Below are 15746 nucleotides of genomic sequence, written 5' to 3'. Positions count from 1 at the left end.
AGAAAATAGGCAAGACTAGATTTGAATAGCTTTTAATTCACAGAGGTTTTACAGGATATCAGCAATGTGGAATTGTGCAAATGGCATCTAGAGAGGTGTAGTCTGTGACTCTTATTAATAGGGCTTAAGGAGGATGACATACTGTATGCAAAGTAACAGATAAGCTGGAGGCAATAAGCCAACAGCTGAGTACAACAGTAATGTTAAAAACAATATATCAGAAAGCAAAATGAGCTGAATCCTGTGAAGAATGGTGTGTGCCAGCTAGTGACATAACTGACTTCAACTCTCCGTTAACAAAAAAGGAAGGTGCATTTTCATTGGGCTAAAAAACATAAACACCGGGCACAGCATGATCTAAAATATGTGGCTTGGTATTGGAATTGGATTAGTACCAAAAACTGGCCCTGGACTTTTTTCCCCCGACTAGCCTGCCGCAATCGACAGACACCAACCATCCTTGCACATCCAACCTGCCAATCTCCCAATTCTCATTCTCTACTGATTTTTCTTTTAATTATAGTACTATGGTTCTTATTCTTATTTTCAGTTGTAATTGCACACTGTGGCTGTAAGTTCATGCCCCTGCAAAGTTACTAATTTTCTCTTTGTTTCTTTTTGGTTAGGTTTTTTTTATATCCAACCAGAAATCATAAACTGGTTATGTTAATATATTTTTACTCAGTGATAGATTAATTAACACATACAAATTCATTATTTTGTTTTCTCAAGTATTTTGTTCTGGTTACTTAAGCTGTTAGCACAAAAGTGAGCATTCAGTGTTGTCTACTCTTGTTATGGAGGAGATGGATGATGGGAGACAAAAATTATAGTCAAAAAATAGAAGGTAAGGGTCAAAATACCATGAAGCAAAATTAGATAGATAGACAGATAGATACTTTATTAATCCCAAGGGGAAATTCACATACTCCAGCCGCAGCATACTGATACAAAAAAACAATATTAAAGAGTAATAAAAATGTAGGTAAAAACAGACAACAACTTTGAATAATGTTAACGTTTATCCCCCGGGGTGGAATTGAAGAGTCGCATAGTTTGGGGGATTAAAATTAAATTAAATTAAACTGAGCAACCAAAACCAAAGGGGCAAGACAAAGATTGAGTCTAAGAACAAAGAGTTCAAAGCCAGAAGGTAAAAACTTGATGTAAGGGCCTATGTGTTTTGAAATTAACTACCACAAATAAAGGGTTTTTGTATGAACCAAGGGATAAGCTAAAAGCACAGTCACTGGCATATTTATACATAGTGTTTGTGATATAATAAGCAAAACAACTCAGTCACATGACCAGTACCAAAACGTTGCAGATGTAATGAAAACCAAGACGGTAAAAATAATAACTTGTTTAATTTCAATTCAAAATATAAAATAAATTCAATTAAGTATGAACAAAAACCCTTTAAAATGCAGAACTACATACAGAGAATTGCATTTTTGCTGAAACTCAAATGTCTGTTCTGCTGGTGATTGATTGTCAGTATTTGGATACAATTAAGAGAGCCAGCTTCATTGAAAAAGTGAACTTAAAAGACTTGCAGATACGTCTTAAATTCTTATAAATGCAATTCTCATAGTAATTAATTTCTTTACAAAATAAGAGAAAGGGCAACTAATTAAGCTATAAGAGTGAATAAAAGTAAAAATTACGTACTGTGCTTGAAACAAATCTTTATAGCTGTAGGGCAGCAGAGGACTAAATTTGAGAATGACTGGTACAGTATTCTGACTAACACAAAAGCACACACTGTTTAGATTCTAGTCTGTCTCTTGATTCTCTGATACCATTGTAGTTGGTTTTTTTTTCTCTCTGCCTATTACTAACTATACTGGTCTGCTGCATAGAAGCTGCAGTAGGCATAGCGTTTATAGAAATTAAGAATGTGAATGGGTCTGACACATGGACAAAGTTAGCTTTTAGTTCTAACTTCTGTTCACTGCTTGCTGGCTACCATTAACTCCACTTTATGTGTGTTTGAAAGTTGACATACTTTCCCATTGTTTATGGGAAGTAATATACAGGCAGTGCACACATTTGAATTGTTTGTGCTGATGACTGGGATTTCTAGAGTCAAAAGTGATGTTTTTAAAAATTTAGGATCCAGTCAAGAGGAACAAACAGTGATAAATCATGTTCCAAGGCTGACTGAATGGGTAGGACTTGAAGACATCCTTATGTAGAAAAGCATAAGTAACAGAAGCAGATTTTGTCAAAGTGGACAGGGAACAAGAAAACGTTAAATGAGATTGAGATGAGAGTGGAGATGACAGAGGAATACTACAAGACCCAATAACAGAGTTAGAAATAAAAGAAAAATGAGAATAGTGGAAAAGAAAATTTTCATACAAATGGTACAGCTCAAAGTGCTTTACAAGATAAAGAAAGAAACATTTATAAAAAAACATCAATAAGATTAGGCAATACTCAATAACAAGAAATAAAGTAAGATCCATTGGATTTGAAGACAGGAAAAACTCCAGATGGAGATAGCGCAGATCGGCACCCCAGAAAAACCTGGAAAAAAAAACAGCCAATAAAATTAAGGATTAGTATGAATTTCAGAGCCATAAAGAAAATGAAGATTCAATGCATATATGGTTTATCAGGGGTACACTAAAATGTAGCTATGAGAAAGCCATGTTATAATAATGGGTTTTAGCAGTTTTTTAAAATGCTCCACTGTTTTAGCCTGGTGAATTTCTATTGGTAAACTACTCCTGATTTTAAGTGCATAACAGCAGAAGGCTGCCTCACCATTTCTTTTAAGTTTAGCTCTTGGAATTATAAGCAGACCCTCATTTGAAAATTGAAGGTTACGATTTGGAGTGTAAGGTGACAGGCCTTCCAAAATTTATGACGAGCAAGATTATTTAAGGCTTTGTAAACCATAAGTAGTATTTGAAAGTCAATTCTGAATGGCACAGATAACCAATGTAACAACTTGAAAATTGGAGAGATGTGCTCGGATTTTCTTTTCATAATTAAGATTCTGGCAGCTGCATTTTGCACTAGTTGCAACCAATTGATGTCTTTCTTGGGTAGTCCTGAAAGGAGTGCATTACAGTAATCTAGCCAACAAAAAACAAAAGTGTGAACTAATTTTTCAACATCTTGCAAAGTTATAAGGGATACAACTTTTTCTGTATTCCCAGGGTGAAAAAACACTGTCCTGATAATCTGATTAATATGCCTTTTAAAATTTAGGTTAGAGTCAATAATTATCCCTAAATTCTTTACCTTTGTGTTGAATTTTAAGCCTAAAGTTTATTTCTAATACTCTTACTATATCCATTTTTGCCAACAACTAAGATTTCTGTTTTCTCCTTATGTAGTTTGAGAAAATTACTACTCATCCAGTCAGAAACACAAGTAAGACATTGAGTTAGTGAACCAAGAGAGTCGGGGTCATCAAGCGCTATTGATAAATACAGTTGTGTGTCATCTGCATAGCTGTGGTAGCTCATGTTATGCGTTGAGATAATCTGACATAATGGAAGCATGTAGATTGAAAAGAGCATTGGACCCAGGATAGATCCTTGTGGAACACCAAATAGAATATCATGTGTCTCCGAAGTATAATTACCACACCTAACAAAGAATTTTCTACCTGTTAAGTAAGACTCAAACCAATTTAAGACATTGCCAGAGTAAGGCGATTTATAAGAATATTGTGGTCAATGGTATCAAATGCTGCACTTAGATTTAAGAGGATGAGAACAGATAAATGGCCTCTGTCCACATTAACCTGTAAGTCATTTGCTACTTTAACCAGTGCAGTTTCTGTACTGTGATTTGTACTAAATCCTGACTGAAACTTGTGAAGAATAACATATTTGTTGAAGTGATCCTTTAGCTATGTAATGACTGCCTTTTCTAGAATTATACTTAAGAAAGGCAGGATAGAAATATGTCTAAAATTGTCAAAAATAGAAGAGTCGAGATTATTTTTCTTGAGCGGGGGTTTAACAACAGCAGTCTTGAGACAGTCTGGGAAGACCCCAGTATCTAATGATGAATTTACTATATCAAGTACACTATCAATTAGCACATTGGATACTTTTTTGAAAAAGCTTGTTGGTATTGGGTCAAGGACGTAGGTAGAGGGTTTCAGTTGAGAAATTATACTATATATAGATCAGGCAAATCTATCCTGGTGAAAGAATTTAATTTGCTTAAAATGGAACCTCAGAATTTAATAGGATCAGCTTTATATACTATATTATTTCCAATATTATTAGTATTGTGTTTAAAAAATATAGCAAAAGTTTCACTGGAAGTTTTTTGGAGGCATTCCATTGTGTGACATGGAATTAGCAAATAGTAGAGAATAAAACTGCTTGGATAACCAGCATTATTATTTATAACTAGTCATTTAGCCCGTTACAATAACGGGCGCTAGAACAGTAGTGCATAAACATTAGTTGGAACAGTCCATATTAAATGGCAAGGGACTTTGACCTCATTCTTTTTGTTGGTCGTATTTTTTTTTCTTTCTGCCTTTCTTTTGTTGATGTTTACTTGCTGAGCTGACTGTTCTTCGTGGGCTGCCGCCGTGTATTGTGTGTCTTTAATTTTCTGTGACAGTAATACTGTCTTGTACGGCTCTATTCAATAAGGGCGGGTAGATAATTTAGTTCAAATGGCTCTGGAATATGTGAAGAGCAACAGGTGCAGATCTTTATTTACGCGTGCCTTTATTCGCTGTGCCCAATTGAGGTCGTCCTTTTGAGGCTCGCCTTTTTGTGCGCGCCCTTATTGAAGGATGCCTGTGCGCGCCCTTATTGAAGGATACCGTCTTGTACGTCCGCTGGCTTGTACATCCGTAATATACGTCCGTACGTCCGTAATATACCTTTAATTTTCTCTGGCGGTAATACAGGCGTGCGCGTCGGTAATATGCCTTTAATCTCCTCTGACAGTAATACTGGCTTGTATGTGGCTGTAATATGCGTCACTGTATTGTGTACCTTTAATTTCCTCTCGCAGTAATACTGGTTTGTATTTCCGTAAAACGCCTCTAACTTTCTCTGACAGCAATATTGCGCGCCGCACCATGCCCCGCGCATGCGCACTTCACCAGAAGACACCCACACACAGACACCTGGACGCACATAGGGATTTTATATATATAGATTTTAGATAATTAGCACCACCTCTCCAGACAGACTATGTTGTTGTTTTCTGTCATTTTAGCCTTCAGTATTTTATAGTAAACTATCAATTTAGTTTTTCTCCATTTACTCTCAGCTCTCTGGCATGTTTTCTTTAAATTAGACACTCATTGGGTCTTCCATAGTATAATTGTGCTGGAGGATTTTTTTAACTATCTTTTCATTTGTAACTATGTCAGCATCAGCTCTAACTTTAGTATTAAACTTTTCCACCTTACTATTTACATTATTATCGCAGTCGTAGTAAGCACTACAAATGGACTGGTTGTTTAGAATGTTGGCAAACTTTGAAGCTGCAGATGTATCGTAATAGCATTTTGTAACAATATGCTTCTCATTAGTTGTAGCTATCAGTATTTTTACATTAAATAAGAAAAAATGGTATGATAAACTGATATCCACAATCTGCTTTACATCAACTTTTAATCCTTTAGTAATCACTAAATCCAATGTGTGCCTCCCCTGTCTGTGGGCTGGCTAATGTGCTGGCTCAGATCAAGAAAAGGGTGCAGGAGGTTTATGACTTATTTTGCTTTTAGTTCTTTTGCGTTAAATGTTAATTGAATACGTATTGCAATATTTTATAAACAGCATACATAAAAATATCAAAACAAACTTTAAATAAACATTCAAGTAAAAAGAATTGTAATGTGGTCTTTTCTAAACAATTGTTCAGAAAGGAAACACACAAACAGACCAGTAACACACTTAAAGGCTTTGCATAAGTACAAACAGTGCACATTGTATTTTGTGTAAATAAACTATGATGTCTTTGTAACTTCCACATTTTTTGCAAGAAACTTTTACAGCATACTATTATCCTGTACTTGTGCCTCTCAAAGTTTCACCTGATGACATTTCCCTTGATCGAATGTCACTTCATCACCCCTTTAACCCAGCAATGGAAGAAGTTAGTATGAAAATGTATGTATGTACTTAGGTTTCCAGATGTGAAATGCAAGAAAAAAAGTAACAACACAAAGAAAAATAAATTAAAATGCAATGCAATGTGCGGCAACTGCAGCAGAAGGCAGTAGAAGATGGGTGAACTATAGCACAAAAAAAAAACAATGTTTTGCATAAAATGTACGTTTTTTTCTGTGTCTTGTGGTAAAATGGTTTCAGTACTGATGTGAAAAATAATTTTTGAAAGTAAAGGTTTAGATGAGTATATACAGTAAATATATGTACATAGTTAAAAATTGTTTACGTGTTGCTTCGGAGTGATGTTGTATAGTGTGTGTGTGTGTGTGTTTGTTTGTATAATTTTTTGTTTTTTCTAAAATATAAAAAAACTGCTGCTGCAGTACTTGTTTTGAGAGATTGATAAGGTGCAAGAGTTTTAATGTTTCCAGAAAGAGACACTATGTTTCCAAACAGGTGGACACCTGGTGCCAAATTGTTGCTAAACAGTATAACATAAAATGATTAGGCATTTCTTAAGGATGAATGATAACCATTAAATGCCAAAATACAGAATTTGTCACTGCAGATATTTTGATAACAACAAAAGCTGCTTACTACATATTTGGCTTAGGTATTACTTTTTAACTTAAGAATACAATTATTATGTATTTATGAAAAAAAAAAATCAAAAGTAATTTTTCAAATGCAGAATTAATTGCTGCAGACAGTTTTTCATAAGTTAATTACAACAGCTAATTGATTTTATGATAGAAACATTTAACACAACTGGAAATGTAAAGGCATTTTCTGTCCACAAATTACAATCAAGTTAGTGGAAAAGATGTGGAAGGATGGCCAGTCCTGACACATTGGTGGCCTTAAAAAGTGAACAGAGCAGGTGTGAAGTCACCCTAAAATATCCTTTATGAAATTGTCACATCTATGCCATCATGCCAAAACAATAAATTTCTTTATGACACTTAGGTGTGTCACGTTTTTTTTTTTTACTTGTTTTTTTTTTTGGTCATTAGGAGCATCCCATAATTATTTTATCTACATATTAGTACTACAGCTGCATTATATATAGAAATGTACATTTAAAGGGGGTCTTTGACAAATATAACAGTTGATATGGGCCATGTTTAACATACTTGTCTTGTTCTGACCGTGAGGGACATCCTAGCTACTCCAGAACGTTCTATCTGTTTCATAGCTCACTCCTCTACTTATGGCCTTCTCCCAAGTGTCTGGTCTCAGGTCACAGGTCCACTACCTGTATTCTCACTCCACTTTTGAACTCACTGAGGTTTCTGCAACTCCAGTGCTCTTTTCAGTATGGATGAAAATCACCACTGCACACCTTTTCAACCCAGCTGACGCGTTCACCACTGTACCTGCCACCATTGCAAAAGAAAGGTCTGACTGCCCACTCCAGCCCTGCCTATCCTTTTTATGTCACCCAAACACAGTCCCACCACTGTTTGTCACACAGTGTGAATCTGTTGCATGTTATCCTGGTCTACTTGATAGTCTGCTGTCCGTGGTGCTCTCTGCTTCTCTTGCCAGATCCAGGTGTCTCAGAGCAGCCACTCTGCATCCTGGCCAAGATGCTACAGTATTTTGAATTCTGAGGAAGCATCCACTTTAAAAAGATAAGTTTGATAGCACAGTTGTTCTTGATTTTTAGTGATTTGAATATTTTGCAATTTGTTTTCATTCATATTGTGGTCTCTCTGAAAGTTTACTGAGGACGGGGGCCCTCTTTTCTGTTATTACTATTTGAATTACATTTCCTTGTTTTCTGTCTTAAAATTAAGTACATTTAGGTAAAGGTCCCGAGCTTACTATTTTATTACGTGTGAAAAATATCTATTTATTATTTTGTTGGATATTTCAGAGCTGAAAGCCTCAGTTATTATACATTTCCAATCAAAAGGCCACTTAAACAACAGTACTTTGTTCCTTTGATTTTTGTATTGTTTGTCCAGGCCAACCGTAAGATATTTTCTAATTTTTTCCAGCTGAAGTATACTCTTGCTTAATTTCTAAACTTATGTAACTAAACTGTCAAAAGTTCACATGTTCATCTTTTATTTTTTAGACCTTGATTATAGCCAGTTCCTTTCAGACGTAACTTGTTCCATAGTGCAAGTCTTTGCTATTGGATCAAGCTGAGATTTTTTTTTCTCTTGACACTCGTTTAGTGTAAAATAATTAAATAAGATTAATTCATTTTAAGATACCCTCACAATGATTATATCCGAGCCTTTGTTAATTTCATTTCTATGGTGACAAAAGATAAATGCCAAGTCTCGAAGCTACTGAAGATTAATTTAAATTTAAGTGGACTAGTCATAATCAGCGAGATATCCACCTATATAGCTCTTAAAGAATTTGTGTAATCACCACACAGATATGCTGCACTGAAAAATATTTTTCAAACATTCTTCTGCATTCAATAAACTCTATTGTCTATAGACATTAAAAAGTTAGCAATCTATCAGATTGTAGGTCATTTTATAATTAAGTGCACTTTGACATTAATGGAGAATCCAGGTTACTTTGGTTTTGATAATTTTGTGGATGGATCTAAAATCATCCATTGTCCTCTTATTTGAGGAGCAATATCTATAGTTGTTCATCAGTTTTACAAGCAATTGAAATCTCAAGTTAAAAAAAAACAATAGTAATAATTAAAAATCCATAATTTAATTAATCAGTTTAACTCGGCTACATTCGTAGCAAGATAAAAAAAAAATGACAGGTTAGTTGCCTAAACATTGTCCCCACCACTATTATGAACATGTAGTAATTCTGCTTCAGGACAAAGAATATTGGCCAATTGGGCATAGCCTTTGCAATTTTGTCTTCAAGCTGGATCAACACAATAAAATATTGTTAACATTTAAAGTAGTTTCATTAAGCTTTAATGTAGTGCACATATCAGCATTCCTACTTACAATATACACAAAAAATGTGAAGATATTGCCATATGTGCCCTATAGTAAAAAAAAAATAACATTTGAAACAAAAAAAATCATGCAAAATAATGCTGACATCCCCTTCTTGATAAAAAAAAATCCAAAATACATCCACAAGCTAAACAGGAAAAGGATTGTGAGCATTTTGACAAACTGGTCAAACAAGCTAAGTACTGTGCTTCTACTACATAGTTTTGCAAGAATAAAAGATACTATACAAAGATTTTGCCCCATTTATAACAATAATACACATTCAGCATCCCTAATCCGAATTACCTAAGATTAGAAGTATTTCATATTTTGGAATATTTGCATATTCATAATGAGATCTTGGAGATGTATGTACAAAAATACAAAATTGTATGTATGTTTCATATACCCCTTTTACATGTAGCCTGAAGGTAGTTTTGCATAATACATTTAGTAATTTTGTGCATGAAACAAATTTTTCCATAGTAGCATCAGCAGCACCAACAAACAACAATCTTTCAGTGTCCAACTACAATGCTATGTTTTGATTAAAAGGTTTGCTGTACACAGAGGATAAGAAAACAATAGTGAGCAATGCATGTAGGTCTGGCGGTGACAATGGTTGATAACAAACTGGTGCCAACAGAGTTTCAGAGCCTATGTTCCATCTAAGCTCTGTGGGTGCTGAGCAGTACTTTTGAACTTCCATATAGGTGTTATCATGTAGCTCAAATCCCCTCCTCCACACCAGTTTGGAAGCTCTGTGCAGCTGCTGTCACGCCTTTCACCCTTTGTTAATGCACTCGCATCTTCTGAATCTTCACTGACCAGCCCCCAATTTGTTATTCCTGTGTTGGTACTTTGCTGTGCTCAGTACAATTGTGAATTTCCCATTGGGATTAATAAAGTATCTATCTATCTATCTATCTATCTATCTATCTATCTATCTATCTATCTATCTATCTATCTATCTATCTATCTATCTATCTATCTATCTATCTATCTACAGTTTTAGCAGTCGGTCAGGTGGTCGGTTGTGAAAATATTAAATCGGCTTCCAGAATGAGCGGCTCGATTGTTTTATTCTTAAGTTCAGTAGATCTGGTCTCAATAGTGGTGGAAAGAGGTGTAGTTGTTGATGGATCTTTTGTTCAGGTAACTCCGCTGGGCACCCCAGCACGCAAAGTAATTATTTCAAATGTGCCGCCGTTTATAAAGAATGAAACAATTGAAAAAGAGCTGGAGCGCCATGGCAGACTTGTTTCTAAAATTCGTTTTATTCCATTGGGGTGTAAATCCCCAGCATTAAAACATGTTCTGTCCTTTCGAAGGCAGGTTTACATGGTTTTGAACAGAATTAACGAGAATCTCAATATTGCAATGAAGTTTAAAGTTGATGGATTTGATTATGTGATCTTTGTGTCTTCTGATGAAATGAAATGTTTACGGTGCGGGAGTGAACTCCATCTGATTAAACATTGTCCCGAAAAAGGAAAAGAAAAACGAGGCAATGAACATGAAGTTCAGGAAAGGTCGGAAGGTGAAGTTCAAAGCCGTCCTGTAGTAGCTGGGAGCCGAGAGATTGTAGACGAGGGGGAGGCAATGCCTCAGGGGGATGAGGAAGACATCCCAAAAGGTAATCCAGATGAGAATGAAAGTGGTTTGAATACGGAGATTTCCGTAACAGTACCGGGCAGATCATGGGGAGATGTGGATGTGGAAGAGGAGGATGGAAATATTGATATTGAGAAAGACGGCGAGTTTAGACGCCCAGGGCGGAAAAGGCATGGAGTAGAAGACGGTGGTACAACTAAAAAGCGGATGAACACGAGTCGGGGATCGGGCGTAGAGGGCGGAGATCCTGCTGATCCTCTGTTTAATGCTAAGGGGGCTTTTGCAGTTCTCGCAGAGACGGTCGATGACGGTCCTGCCGTGGTGAGCGCAGGGGAGGAGGGTGATGGAGAAATGTCAGACTGTTCAACCATCTCGGACTCCCAAGATTTAAGTGGCAGGGGCGGTTACAGCGCCCAGAGTGTGAAACAGTTTTTACAGGCGACGGAGGGCAGGAGAAGGGTGAATGTGGCGGATTTTTTTCCCGATGTGAATCTTTTTATATCATCAGTGAGTAGTTTGAGAAAAGACAAGACCATGGCCACGACGTTTAACATCAAAGAGCTCGTGAGATTAAAGAATATTACGAATAGGTTGAGGAAACAGGCTAAAAAATGAAAACTGTAATGGATAACATTTTTGGGAATTTTCCGCCGCTGTATCTGTGGTGGTCACTTGGTTTGGTGCTAAGTTGCTGTTTACATTTAATCAGTATGGCGAACTTGAAATTGGGAAGTTTAAATATTAATGGTGGGAGGAATCCAAGTAAGAGACTGACGCTTTTTGAGTTTCTAAATCAGAAAAATCTGACAGTCACCTTTTTACAGGAAACCCACATAGATGAGACAAACCAGTGGGAGTGGAGCAGGGACTGGAAGGGGGACTGCTTCTTTAGTAATGGGACAAATGTCAGTGCGGGGGTGGCGGTCTTGTTTTGTAGCAGTTTTCGAACAGAGGATCATAATGTGCATGAGGTAGTGAAAGGGAGGCTACTGAAAGTAAAAACGAAAGTAAATGGCTGTTGGTTCACTTTTCTTAATGTATATGCTCCAAATAATGGGAATGAAAAACTTGATTTTTTTAAAGTATTAGCAGATGTTTTAAGTCAGTGTGACCCTGAGGAAGTGGTGATATTGGGTGGGGATTTTAATTGTACCCTTGACCCTCAGAGGGACAGAAATAACAGCTTGGAGCCACACCCCCTATCTGCACGGGAATTGGGGAGGATAGTGGGGGAGACGGGGCTGGTGGATGTGTGGAGGAGTAAGCATGGAGACAGCAGCAGGCAGTACACATGGGGAAAGATAACTAGTGAGATCCTTTCTATGGCAAGACTCGATAGATTTTACACCCTTAAACACTTTTTGGGTCTATTTAAGGAATGCTCCATTGTCCCCACTGGTTTCTCAGACCACAGCTTAGTGGTCTGTACAGTTCTATCAAGCACCTACAGGCCCCGCAGTGCTTACTGGCATTTTAATGTACTCCTACTACAGGATCAGAGATTTAAAGATATTTTTAATTATTTTTGGAGAGGTTGGAGGGATTCAAAGAAGGAGTTCAACAGCTTACAGCAGTGGTGGGAACTGGGGAAGAACCACATTCGATCCTTGTGTCAGCAATATACCAGAAATGTCACACGGTTGTTACAGTCAGAAATGACAGAGCTGGAAGGCAGAATATCTCAGATTGAACAGCTCTTAGGGAATGGCTCAGATGAAACACTTACGGAGAGTCTCAAAGCAACAAAGAGGGGGCTCTCACATTTACTAGATACAAAGGCTCAGGGGGCTCTAGTAAGGGCTCGCTTCCAGCAGTTAACTCAAATGGATGCACCAACACAATATTTTTTTAGTTTGGAAAAAAAGAATTCTCAAAGCAAAATTCTACACTGTGTGAGTAAAGCTAATGGTGAAAAGACACAGGACTTGGGTGAGATAAGAACTGAGGTCCGTGAGTTTTATAAAAATCTGTTTTCTACTGAGGGATGTGGTAGTGACGAAGACTTGCAGTCCTTTTTAGAGGACTTACCACAGCTTTCTGAAACAGATGCCACCGAGCTGAACAAAGAGCTCACTATGGCAGAAATCTTGGCAGCAGTGAACGAACTTCATAATGGAAAAGTCCCTGGGATTGATGGCATTCCAATTGAATTTTATAAAGAATTTTGGGATGTCATTGGCCAGGATTTGTTAGAAGTGTTAGAACACAGTGTTAAATCAGGTGTGCTACCTCAGAGCTGTAGAAGGGCAGTGATCACACTTCTGCCAAAAAAAGGTGATTTGTGCCATATTAAGAACTGGAGGCCTGTGTCTTTACTTTGTGCAGATTATAAAATCCTGTCTAAAGCCTTGGCTAACAGAATGCGCACAGTGTTAGTGAAACTGGTGCATCCTGACCAGAGCTACTGCATCCCTGATAGGTCCATTTTTAATAACATTTTTTTAGTTAGAGATATTATTGCTGCAGCAAAACTGTTCAATTTTAGAACAGGATTTATTTCAATTGACCAAGAAAAAGCCTTTGATAGAGTCAGACACTCATATCTATGGAACACTCTCAAGGCCTTTGGATTTGGGGAACAATTTATAAAGTACATTCGGCTGTTGTATTGTGACATTTCTGGTATAGTTAAGGTCAATGGTGGTTTATGTGCGCCTTTCAGCGTCCAAAGAGGAGTCCGACAAGGCTGTTCGTTATCAGGGATGCTGTACGCCCTCGCCTTAGAGCCATTCTTAGTGAACCTGAGAAAAGTGCTGACTGGTCTCTCCATTCCTCACTGTACTGGGAATCCTGTAAAGGTCACGGCCTACGCAGACGACATTGTTGTTTTTATCACAAATCAAGAAGACTTTGATAATCTTACTGACTGTCAAAGGAAATATGAACTGATTTCCAATGCTAAAGTAAACTGGAGTAAAAGCAGTGCTTTGTTAGTTGGAGACTGGGCTGGATATAAGACACCGAGTTTACAAGGAGAGATGCAATGGAGCACAGGAGGGATTCTCTACCTGGGAGTACATCTAGGAGATGATCATTATGTCCAGAAGAACTGGGATGGACTCTTGGAGAAAGTGGTGGCTCGGTTGGCCAGATGGAAATGGATACAATCCCAAATGTCGTACAGAGGTCGGATGTTAGTAATTAACAATCTGGTGACTTCAAGTCTGTGGCACCGGTGTATCTGTCTGGAGCCTCCACCACAGATTATTCAAGAGATTCAAAAAACTGTTGTTAATTTTTTTTGGGATGGTCTTCACTGGTTGAGGAGGGGCTTATTATACTTGCCACTTGATGAAGGTGGGCAGGGGATTATGGACATTGAAAGTAGAATTATTGCCTTCCGCCTTCAGACAGTGCAAAAACTGTTATACTCCATAACGCCCGAGCCCTGGATGAATCTAGCACTGCTTTTTTTTAACCATGTGGGACAAATGGGATTGGGCAAAAGCTTAATATGGTGTCATCTTGAGAAACCTGAGACCTTACAAGTACCAGACTTTTACAAGAGTCTTTTTAAAGCTTGGCAATTTTTATCAATTCAAAGAGACTGTGATGACCTATCATTGTTTTGGATTCTAGAAGAGCCCATTGTATTTAATCCAAATATCTGCACCACAATAGGACAGTCTGCAAGCTTTATTCATAGTCTCTGTAGAAATAACATTACACAATTAAAACATTTAATCAACTGGGATGATTTTAATTGGAAAAGTCCAGAAACGGTAGCAGCAGAAACAGAAGTGCACTCAGTGCGGCTTGTGGGGAATTTCCTAACACAAGTTAAAGCATCTCTAGGAAGTGAAGTAAGGACACTCCTGCAGACCACTTTTAAAGACAAGCTGAAACCACCCGAAGATCAGACTTTCAATACACTTGTGGTGTCTCCAGGAGGAGATTGGGACAATAGTAACACCAACAGATTACTTTCGACAAAAGATCTGAGAGACTTGCCCTTGCACACCATCAAAGGAAAACAGCTCTACAGGATCTGCGTAAAAGTAAAGAATCAGGATCAACTGAAAGCAGTGAAGGCTGACACACCCTGGAGGACGAAGATTGCCATTCCTGAAGGAACACTGCCAGCCTGGAGAGCGCTATATAGACCACCATTGACCAGTAGGGTAGGGGATTTACAGTGGAGGATATTGCATTGTATAGTTGCTGTGAACTCCTTTTTATCAGTTATTTGTCCAGGGGTTTTAGATACCTGCCCTTTCTGTGGGTTAAGGGAGACTGTATTTCACTGTTTTATGTTTTGTGAAAGATTGGGGACTTTTTTTAAAATGATAAAGCAGTTGATTGAGGGTCTGGGGGTCTGTTATAATAGGATGGTGTTTGTGTTTGGGGTAAAGAGCTCAAAAAAAACAAATACAAATGTTAACCTGGTTAACTTTATTTTAGGACAGGCGAAACTGGGAATATGGAAAACTCGGAAAAATAAAGTTAAGGGAGCAGGCAGCACAGACCCCTCAGTATTATTTAAAATGACTTGTAAAAGTAGAATAGAAGTAGATCTGAATTTTTATAAATCTACTAGAAATCTTTCACAGTTTAAGGAAAAGTGGTGTGTAAATAATGTATTGTGTAATTATGACAATGATGAACTGCACTTTGTATTCTAGTTATAATTTGATTATTAATAGAATATGTATGAGCAGAAATCTGTATAGTTTTTGTAATAAATGAGTGGAATTGTGGGAATGGAAGGGATGAATGAAGGGGCGAGGGTTTGGGTGGGTATTTATGAAATAAAGGGATGGACTGGGAGTATTTAGAAGTTCAAAATGTGATTTTATTATAGTTTTTGTACCCGTGGTTAGATTTTGTGTTTTTAATGTATTTCATACTGAATTTAATAAAGTTGTTTTTTAAAAATAAAAAAAAAAAATATCTATCTATCTATCTATCTATCTATCTATCTATCTATCTATCTATCTATCTATCTATCTATCTATCTATCTATCTATCTATCTATCTATCTACATCGCTGAGGACCCACAACACAAGCCACCATAACCCCCCAAAAAATCACTCTTGTAGTGGTGCTTTGTGCTTAAAATTCAAAAAGGGATTAAAGAAGTTGGTC

General features: G+C 37.2%; 1 protein-coding gene across 2 annotated transcripts in view; it reads left to right on the top strand.

Moving 5' to 3' along the window:
* alg9 (ALG9 alpha-1,2-mannosyltransferase) overlaps window positions 1–15746 on the top strand; it is a 204893-nt gene that overhangs the window by 42435 nt on the left and 146712 nt on the right. The window lies entirely within an intron of this gene.

This window comes from Erpetoichthys calabaricus, chromosome 9, assembly GCF_900747795.2.
Source record: "Erpetoichthys calabaricus chromosome 9, fErpCal1.3, whole genome shotgun sequence".
In the NCBI taxonomy this organism is placed as follows: domain Eukaryota; kingdom Metazoa; phylum Chordata; class Cladistia; order Polypteriformes; family Polypteridae; genus Erpetoichthys; species Erpetoichthys calabaricus.
The sequence above is the reverse complement of the archived record's forward strand: the minus strand, read 5'-3'. Positions and strand labels throughout refer to the sequence as shown.